The following is an 8882-nucleotide window of genomic DNA, read 5'->3' as shown; positions in this document are numbered from 1 at the left end:
CTTATACTACTTTACCAATTATTTTAACCTTTCTTGTGTCACCATAAGGTCACAAGACCTCCATTCTTTTTGGAGAAGAGAAGATCCAAAGTTTGGATGGTCTACCGTCATGTGCCATCGATATAACCACTATTCCAAGTACATTTGTTTTTCTCTTAGAGGCTTCAACAACCATACAAATACAATGTTCAAGTTTGATATCTTTTGGTACACTCATATGCAAACACACTTTTTGGGTCCTAAGATGTTAGCATTGACAAACTATGGATTCCATTTCATTTATGGCATAGACATTTAAAAAGGATTGGATTTAGACAAGTAGAACAAGAATAGAGGTTGTATCTCACAAACTGCACATGAGAACAACAACTAATGGCAAAGATTCTATCTCTTGAACAACAACAATTTATAGTGCATTCTCTATTTTTGAGAAATTAAATTCCTTGGAGGCCATTGTGAAACTTTGCACTTTGAGAAATTTCTCTCTTGGAGAGTAGTATGAATTTCAGATTATAAAACACTTAGGTCTAATATGGCTTCCAATACTAAATACATGGCATATAGGCACAAAGTTTAGATTTAACAGTGTAAATGGAGAGAAAAGGTATGTGGAAAATACTTTCTTATTACTTTCACTTATCGAGTCTCTTCTAACTCTTCGAACTCATACTCACTCGCCGGTTGTTCCATGTCCTCTAAAAAGAATATAGAAATACTCTCTCGCCAAGTGGTTTGGCATATCTCCGAACTTCTATGCTTTCAGATCAAAGATCATTCCATTGGTAGCCCAAAAACGGGTAAGTGCTACCCAAGATCTCGTACATTGGAACCATGTTTATTGGAACCGAATATTTTTTTTTCTTTTGTTCAAATCGAAAACCTAAACCTAACCCTAAACCACCCTAAACCCTACCCTAAACCTTTTAACATACTTCAAAGTTTCTTTTATAGAAGAACTTGTTAGTTTGCTGACTAACTAACAGCTGGAAATACAAACAAAACTCAAACAAATCAAACTCTAACAATAGAATCTTAACTGTTGTAACAAATAAATTGTTATAACAAGATGTACAATAGAATTGGTTATAACTATATTGTTCTGTAATATAAACAGATTAAATTTTTTTACTGTTTGATACTCCCCCTCAAGTGGACGAATGATGGTCCAATGATGCCCAATTGGATACTAGTTTTAGACAAAAACGATGTAGGGAATGCTTTAGTGAACATGTATGGCGGTTGTTGACTAGTTGGAAAGGGAGAACCTAAGGAAAACCATCAGTATCCTTGTCCCGAACAAAATGATAATAATTGTCTATGTGTTTTGTCCTTATAAACATTGATAGAGCAATTGGCAATAGCAGCTTGATTGTCAAGATACAGTAGTGGGATTAGGATTTAACTGAAGATCTTTTAATGGAGTTGAGAGATCCCACATTAATTTCACTAGTAACTGAGGTTAGTGCCCTGTACTCCACTTCTACAAAAGATCTAGAAACGATGGTTGTTTCTTTGATTTCTAATGATATGAATGATGCCTATGAATATGCAGAAACAGTAATGGATCTTTTAGTAATCATGACATAATCCCAATCAGCATCCACAAAAGCTTTTAAATGAAAGGAAGGTGGTGAGGGCTTGATTAAATGCCTTGTCCAGGAGACCGTTTTAGTACTGAGTTAAGTGATTGAGTGGATTGAAGTGGAGCTTTAATGGGGTTTGTGGGATGAATTGGCTTAGTCGATAACAACAAAGCAATAATGTCTGGCCGAGATATTTGAAGATTATAAGCTTGCCAATTTCAGTCTCCTATAACCTGGTGATGTCATCTGCTTTAGATTCTCGTCCTTCAATTCTTTGAATAGTTTCAAATTGGGATCCAATAGGAGTTTGTAGCTGGTTTTAGATTCAAGAATCCAGTATCCTCAAGTATTTGAAGGCAATATTTTCTTTGGGAAATCATATCCCTTGTTTTGGATCTGATAATTCTAATCCTAGAAAATATTTCGCTGGCCCTAAATCCCTTGAGTTTAAAAATGTTCCTTTTGAGGAACTTCTTTGACTGAGCTGATTATTTGAGGGGAGTGGTCCAGTTAGTAATAATGTCATCTACATATACCAACAATGCTACAAAATCAGTCCAGTCCTTGAGTAAAAAGAATAATCAGACTTGGATTGATGAAAGCATGTGAAGATAGAGCAGCTATAAACTATGAGAAACCTTGTCTCGAGTTCTTGTTTCAGCCCATATATAATTTGTTAAGTTTGCCAGGCTAGTATTTCTTACTTTCCGTGGTATTTGTGAGGTTGATAACCCAATGGCAAAAACATATGCACTTCTTCAAACAAATCACCATTTTAGGAAATGGCATTATTGGAATGGTCCAATTTGAGGAAGTGACCAATTATAGATGTAGCAAGGGCGAAGAAGACTTAACCAGTAAACAATTTTTTGGGCGATCAGGTGAAGAAGGTTTTTGAGAAATTCTGATTCCTTCTTATTGATTGTAAGCCTTTTGCTACAAGTCTCGCTTTATATCTGTCACTGTCCATCTTGTTTGTACTTGGCTTTTGGTAACCCATTTACTGCCTATGGTATGATGATTCTTTGGAAGAGAGACAATAATCCATTTAATTAGTTCGTTCGATGGCTTCTAATTTACTCTACCATAGCCTTCTTTCCAAATCTGGTGGTTCAACCAGCCTTGATGGTAATAGTTTGGGTTCATAGATGGAAGTGATTTAGGATTGTATGGTAATTATGGTTTTGGTTGTAAGTATTTATATGAGAGGTATTTTTAAAGAGGAAAAGGGAGATTTTCCTGTGGGATGTGAGGTTTAAGTGAAGTCTTTTAGGTAGAAGGTGGGTAATCGTTGCTCTCGATTGACTTCTTGGGGCTGTGGGAAGGTTTGTTTTGGGTGGTATGGTGTTTCTCTTCTGAGGTTTTTAAATGAGGTTGTGATCAATCAATACGTGGTATCCTCATCATAAAGCGTTCTAAGTATTAACACAAGATTTTTCAGTAATCCTTTGTTTTCAAAGTGTCAAGATAGTGGGCTTTGGTATGAACGAACTGATCAATGAAATCATTGGTGAAAATGGCTTGTTGTCTTCTTTTGACCAGACTGGGAATGGGAACTCTTTCTTCAAAGAATAAGACATCCCTAGAGATAAAAAAAATGTCATTTTTAGTCATATCAATATAGCCTTATAGCCCTTTATACCTGAATGGGATATCCATGAAGACACACGGTCTTGCTCTTGGATCGAATTAGACGCTGTTGACTGTTGGTGTAGATTATTGCATAGGTAAGGCAATCCATGTCTTTAAGAAGCCATAGTCAACAGTTTTGTTAAAACAGAAACATAGGGAGTGCTGTTTGGATAAGTAAAACCATAAGGGTTTCTGTTGATTATATGTTTGCAGTGAGGACGCATTCTCCCCAAAAAGGTGAGAGGAACATTGGACTTGAAACATTAGGGCTCTTGCAAATTGAGGAGTTGTTGGATTGTTTCCTTCAAGCAATGATTGTTCTGTTGAGGAGTAATATGCACAGGGAACTGATGAGTAGTTCTGTTTTTTGGCAAAAAATTCTCTCCAAAATTTTAATTCAGGAGCATTATCACAACGAAAAAGTTTTTGAATTTTCTTTGAGAATTGAGTCTCAACAAGTTTGAAGAACTGGGAATGATTGTAGATATGTCACTTTTATTTTCAAGAGAATGTATCCATGTGGTACCTGGATTTAATCATCACAATGGTGGGCAAAGTAAGTGTGACCTGCATGTGTTCGGGTTTTAAAGGGGAATCCCAATTATCAAGTGCCACAAGGTGAAAATATTTCAGCATACATTAATTTAGGCAGGAAATGGAGACCGCTTCTGTTTGGCTAAAGGACCAAATGTGACAGAATTGTTTACAATTTGAGAATTAAATCTCTATAATCTTTGACAATTCTTTTTTATTCTACTAATAGAGGGTGTCCCATACGATTATGTCCAAGTAAGTTTGCAGAAAGCTTTACCAAAACAAACACAGATTCAATAGCAGTCTTTATTCTTCTTCATCATTTACTTGAGTAGTATAGTCACTGATTAGCTTCAGCCCTCCAATCGTTTCTGAGATTCTGACTTGTCCTGATGAATATACAATTGGTGTTAGTAAAGGATCATTAGATATCTTCCATCTTAAGTAAAGTACTCAACTGATAGCGGGTTGTATTTGAAATAGGAATGTATAGAACATCCTTTCAATATAACTGTTTTGGGCTAATTAGAATGTCCCCTAACAATACTCAACCTTCACGAGCTTTAAGTTTGGTAGTATAAACTACATAATTTGAGTTTTGTGTAGTTCTTTAAACATAGATTTATCATGGAATATATGAGGAAGAGGTCCAAGAATCATGATCCCCCAAACAGAATTGATGAATGAAGTAGAAAGCATGTACCTGCTATGTGGGTAGTAATCTGTCTTAGGGATCTCAATCAATTTGTTTGAGTAAACAAGTTGGTGTTGCAGCATGTTCCAAGACTGTGAGTATTGGTCATTTTCAGGCTGGCAAAGAAGGCAGATTGATTTGCTCTTAGAGCTTTCTAATGGCTTTTCATTACTAGTTATGCATAGAGGTTCCCTGCGGCCCTTTGGTTGATGGACTGAATGTTATTTGCTAGTCTATGCCTGGTGTGATAACCATGTTATTATAGCATTTGTCTCAAAATATGACCTCTATCTCCACATTATGCAATTGGCGGTATCTTTCTTCTTAGATTTCTCAAAAATGTAAACCTTTCTCAACTATTAGCCATTATGAGTTATATTTAATTATAGGTGTGATCTAATGGATCTTTGCCTTATTTGTTTGACAGGGGTGATCAATAGAATTTGTGCTTTGATTTTGCTAGACTCATTTAAGCCCATCAAGGAATCATTAAAAAATTCTGCATTCAAGAATTCTATCATTCTTCTTTGACGCGACTTGCAGTACAATTCATGCTGTTGGTCTTATTCACAAGTTCCTTTGCCATATAATTGTGATTTTTTTTGCGTAATTATACTTCCACTTGAAAGGGTTTCCTTGAGTAGTAGTTTACACAGATCCTTTCCTCTCAAGCTGGTATATATGTGGCTTCTTGGACTGACGGTACCCCTTTCTTTTGAAATTCATCCCATAATCTCTTTGACGCTTCCCCTATAAACTTCTAAGCTGCACAATTTTCCTTTGGAAGACTGAGTTGATATCCATGAGGTTAATCACAATCATATTACAATCTCCAATGCTGGATTTGTAGCTTCTTCTGATGTTTTTCAATCGTTTCCAGTAAAAAACAATCTTGGTTCTTCCCTGATAATGCAATAGTTTCCATGCTGGCCTCTTCTTATTGTCTGCTTTTCCATGAAGAAGTATGTTTGGCTTGATCTGATATTCTGCAATTCATTATACTAAATAGAGTTGGTGTGATAAAATACCAGTTGGTGGTTGGGAATGATTGAATGAAATGAGGGATGAAGGATTTCAAATGTTTGGAGATCGAGTTCCGATAGATTATCGGACGTTGAAACTCTCTGATGTCGTCTATAGGAACTTGCACGAGGGTAATGGGCGTTCGGTGGTTTTTAATTTTTCTCCTTATCCTTTGGGCCGGAAAAATGCTCTGATATATATAACAATGAGAGAAAAGGTATGGGAAATACTTTCTTATTACTTCACTTATTCGTTTTAATATTGTCAAGTTGCCTTTATAAGAAGAAGAACTTGTTGCTTGACTAACTAAAGTTGGAAAATACAAACAAACTCAAACATGAATTCAAACTTAAACAGAATCTTGAAACTGTTGTAACAAATAATTGTTATAATACAGAATTAACAAATAAATTGTTGTAACTATATTGGTTGTAACTAATTTAACAGAAGTAACTGTTTATAAAAACTTGTTGATATGCTTAAGAGTAAACTAAGTACACAAAACTCTTAGGCTATTAAATTAAGGCCTTAGGCATATTATGGATGCTTTACAAAGATAGTTTTTGAAACTTGAAGGAGTAGAACATCATTAATATAGCTAACTTTTTATCAATCAACCAAAAGGCTTGCTACTCAATTATCTTGTCTATCTTGAGCACTATTGTCAACTTTTTAATAGATCCTCTTTAGCCTTAAATCAGTTCTTAGCAAAGCCCTAAAATTCCTTTTTCTTTGAGTAATTTAATCAATATTCTTTCACAACTATCATCCTAAGAATTTCTTAACTTTGTCCACAAGGGCATTTTTTCTCATCCAATTTAAAAAGCATGCTTGTCACAAGAGATATTCATTTCATCAATATGCATAGCCATATGCTCCATTCCTTTATGCAAGCAATTCTTCAAGTAAAAGACTTATTTTTACTAGATAAACATTGTATTTCTCTTTTTAAAGCACCATAACATCTAGATAAGTTTTTCTAAATCATTTGCATATTTCAAAAATCTCCGAACAAATTCATTATAAGAAAGAGGTTCTAGAGTTACCTCATCATTTTTGTTCATACCTCTTTGTCACTATGAAGCCATGAAACAAAATGGCCATTCTGTCTCCTTCATTATCACTTCCACTCTTTTCATCGCTATCATCCTAAGTAGCTTTCATTACTTTCTTCTTGGATTTCTTGGATGATTTGAGAAAAGGACAATCGGTTCTATATGACTCGCTTCTTGCATTCATACATATTAACCTCATCCTTTTTTTTTGCTATTTTTCACCTTTTGACTCTTTTTGGTTGGTAGAGATACTTCTTGAAGTGCTTCTTTCTCTTGATGAAGGTTCTTATACTTACGTGAAAGAGTAGGCAACATCATCTTCACTTGGGAGTCCTTACTTCTAAGTAGATTGTCTTTAAAGCCTAACCTTTCTTTCTTTTTCTTCTATCCTCCATGTTTTCTTGATCTTTATCTCATGTGTCAACAACGAGCCCATGAGTTTCCATCAATGAGAGAGATTGGGAATCCTTTTGCCTCTTGAATGGCAGTGACTTTAAGGCTCCCATTGTGTTTGCAAAAGACCACAATAGCTTCTTTTATCTTCTCAGATTGAGTTACTGTTTTTCCCCTTTTTTTTCTCCGCCAAGTCCTTCTATGCATTGACGATGTTAGTAAAAATCTAATAAACTATATCGGAATAGCTTATTTCATCAATTTTAATTATTTCCCATATTGATGAAACTAACATGTATTTTTTTGGTTTTTTTCTTTGACTAGTTCCTTCATGAGTATTCTAAATTTCTCCCATATCTCTTTAGTCGTTTGCAAATAGACACTCTAATTTACTCAACTTCAATTCAAGCCAATAGCAATTAAAATAGCTTTGGCATTTAAAGAGCATGCCTTTCATTTTCATTTATAATGACCATTGCTTCCTTAGGTTTTTATAAGTGTTCACCATTAGCGATCTTTGTTGGAATTTAAACTTTTCCCTCACAAATATCCATAATCATATCAAAGTGAGAAGCAAGAAAACTCATTCTATTTTTTTTTTTTTTTATTTTTCAATACTATAATTAGTACCCATTAAATATGACGGAGTTGTGCTAAATTTATGTTCATGTTTTTAAGGGAAACATTTATGTAGTTCTAAATTTTTCTTAATTATTCTTTTTTATGATTCCAAAGGGGGAGAAGTTTAAAAAAATATGCTATAAATTTGTTATGATTTTGATTGTATTAATTAGGGGGAGAATTTTTTTTAAGCGAATTTCAAGAATGATCTTTATGGTGATATGTTGAATTTTATTATGTGCTACATATGGTTTACATGTAGTTTACATGTATTTCAAGCTATTTTTCTTGAATGGTTTGTCATCATCAAAAATGGGGAGATTGTTGGCTTTTTGGCTCTTCATCTCAAATTAATTAATTTTAATTAATTAATTAATCAATGTTTTGATGACAACAAACTCAATTTTTAATTACTAGAAATCTTAGTGTTTTAATATATCCGTAGCGTAGAGCTCGGAACAACGATTCCAACACCTCTTGAATCATTCAAATCAGAGCTAAAACGAAGACGATATGACCGAAACAAGTCTATAGAGAAAATACCATGGTGGATGACGTGGCATAATCAGACCATTTGTATGTAGACATGTGGCAGCATATTCGTTGAATGGTGGATCATTAAGAGATTAACATATGATGAACTTTTGAATTTTGGATTGATTTAAAATAAAAAAAAATTGAAATTTAAAAGAAATTTAAAAGGAAAATAAATTTAATATTATTTTATGTTTGTGTCTAAAGGCTAGTTTTTTACACATGATATGTTTTTTATTTTGAATTGACTTTAAAGAGAATGAATTTAAAAAGAAAACGAATTAAAAGAAAAATAAATTTAATATTATTTTATGTTTGTGTCTGACGGCTAGTTTTTGACACATGGTATATATTTTTTATTTTTTGGATTAATTTTAAAAAGAAAATGAATTTCAAAAGAAAAGAAATTTAATATTATATTTTGTTTGTATCTAATGACTAGTTTAATTTAAAATTTCCACCATTGATTTTTCTTTTCCAAAATCCAATGGTCCAAATTAATTGTGGTTTTTAAAAATTTTTCCATCTCTATATAAACCATCTTCCTCTCCAAATTTTAAACCAACAAATTTTACATTTCATAATCCTCCAAAACTCAAAAGTTCCATTGTTGCTCTCTCTAAGTTCCCAATTTTTTTCTTTTCATCTTATTCTTGAGAGAGTGTTATTGTATTGTGAGGATAAACTTGTTGAGTGCTTAAACTTGTAAATCCACTCTAGTGAGAGTTGTATTTTGTTCTTTAAAAATTCTAACATTTGTAACGGTTTGATCCTAAACCGTGGAAAGGATCGGGTTTGTTCTTGAACCGGTAA

The sequence above is a fragment of the Benincasa hispida genome, chromosome 12 (assembly GCF_009727055.1).
Source record: "Benincasa hispida cultivar B227 chromosome 12, ASM972705v1, whole genome shotgun sequence".
Lineage (NCBI taxonomy): Eukaryota > Viridiplantae > Streptophyta > Magnoliopsida > Cucurbitales > Cucurbitaceae > Benincasa > Benincasa hispida.
The sequence above is the reverse complement of the archived record's forward strand: the minus strand, read 5'-3'. Positions refer to the sequence as shown.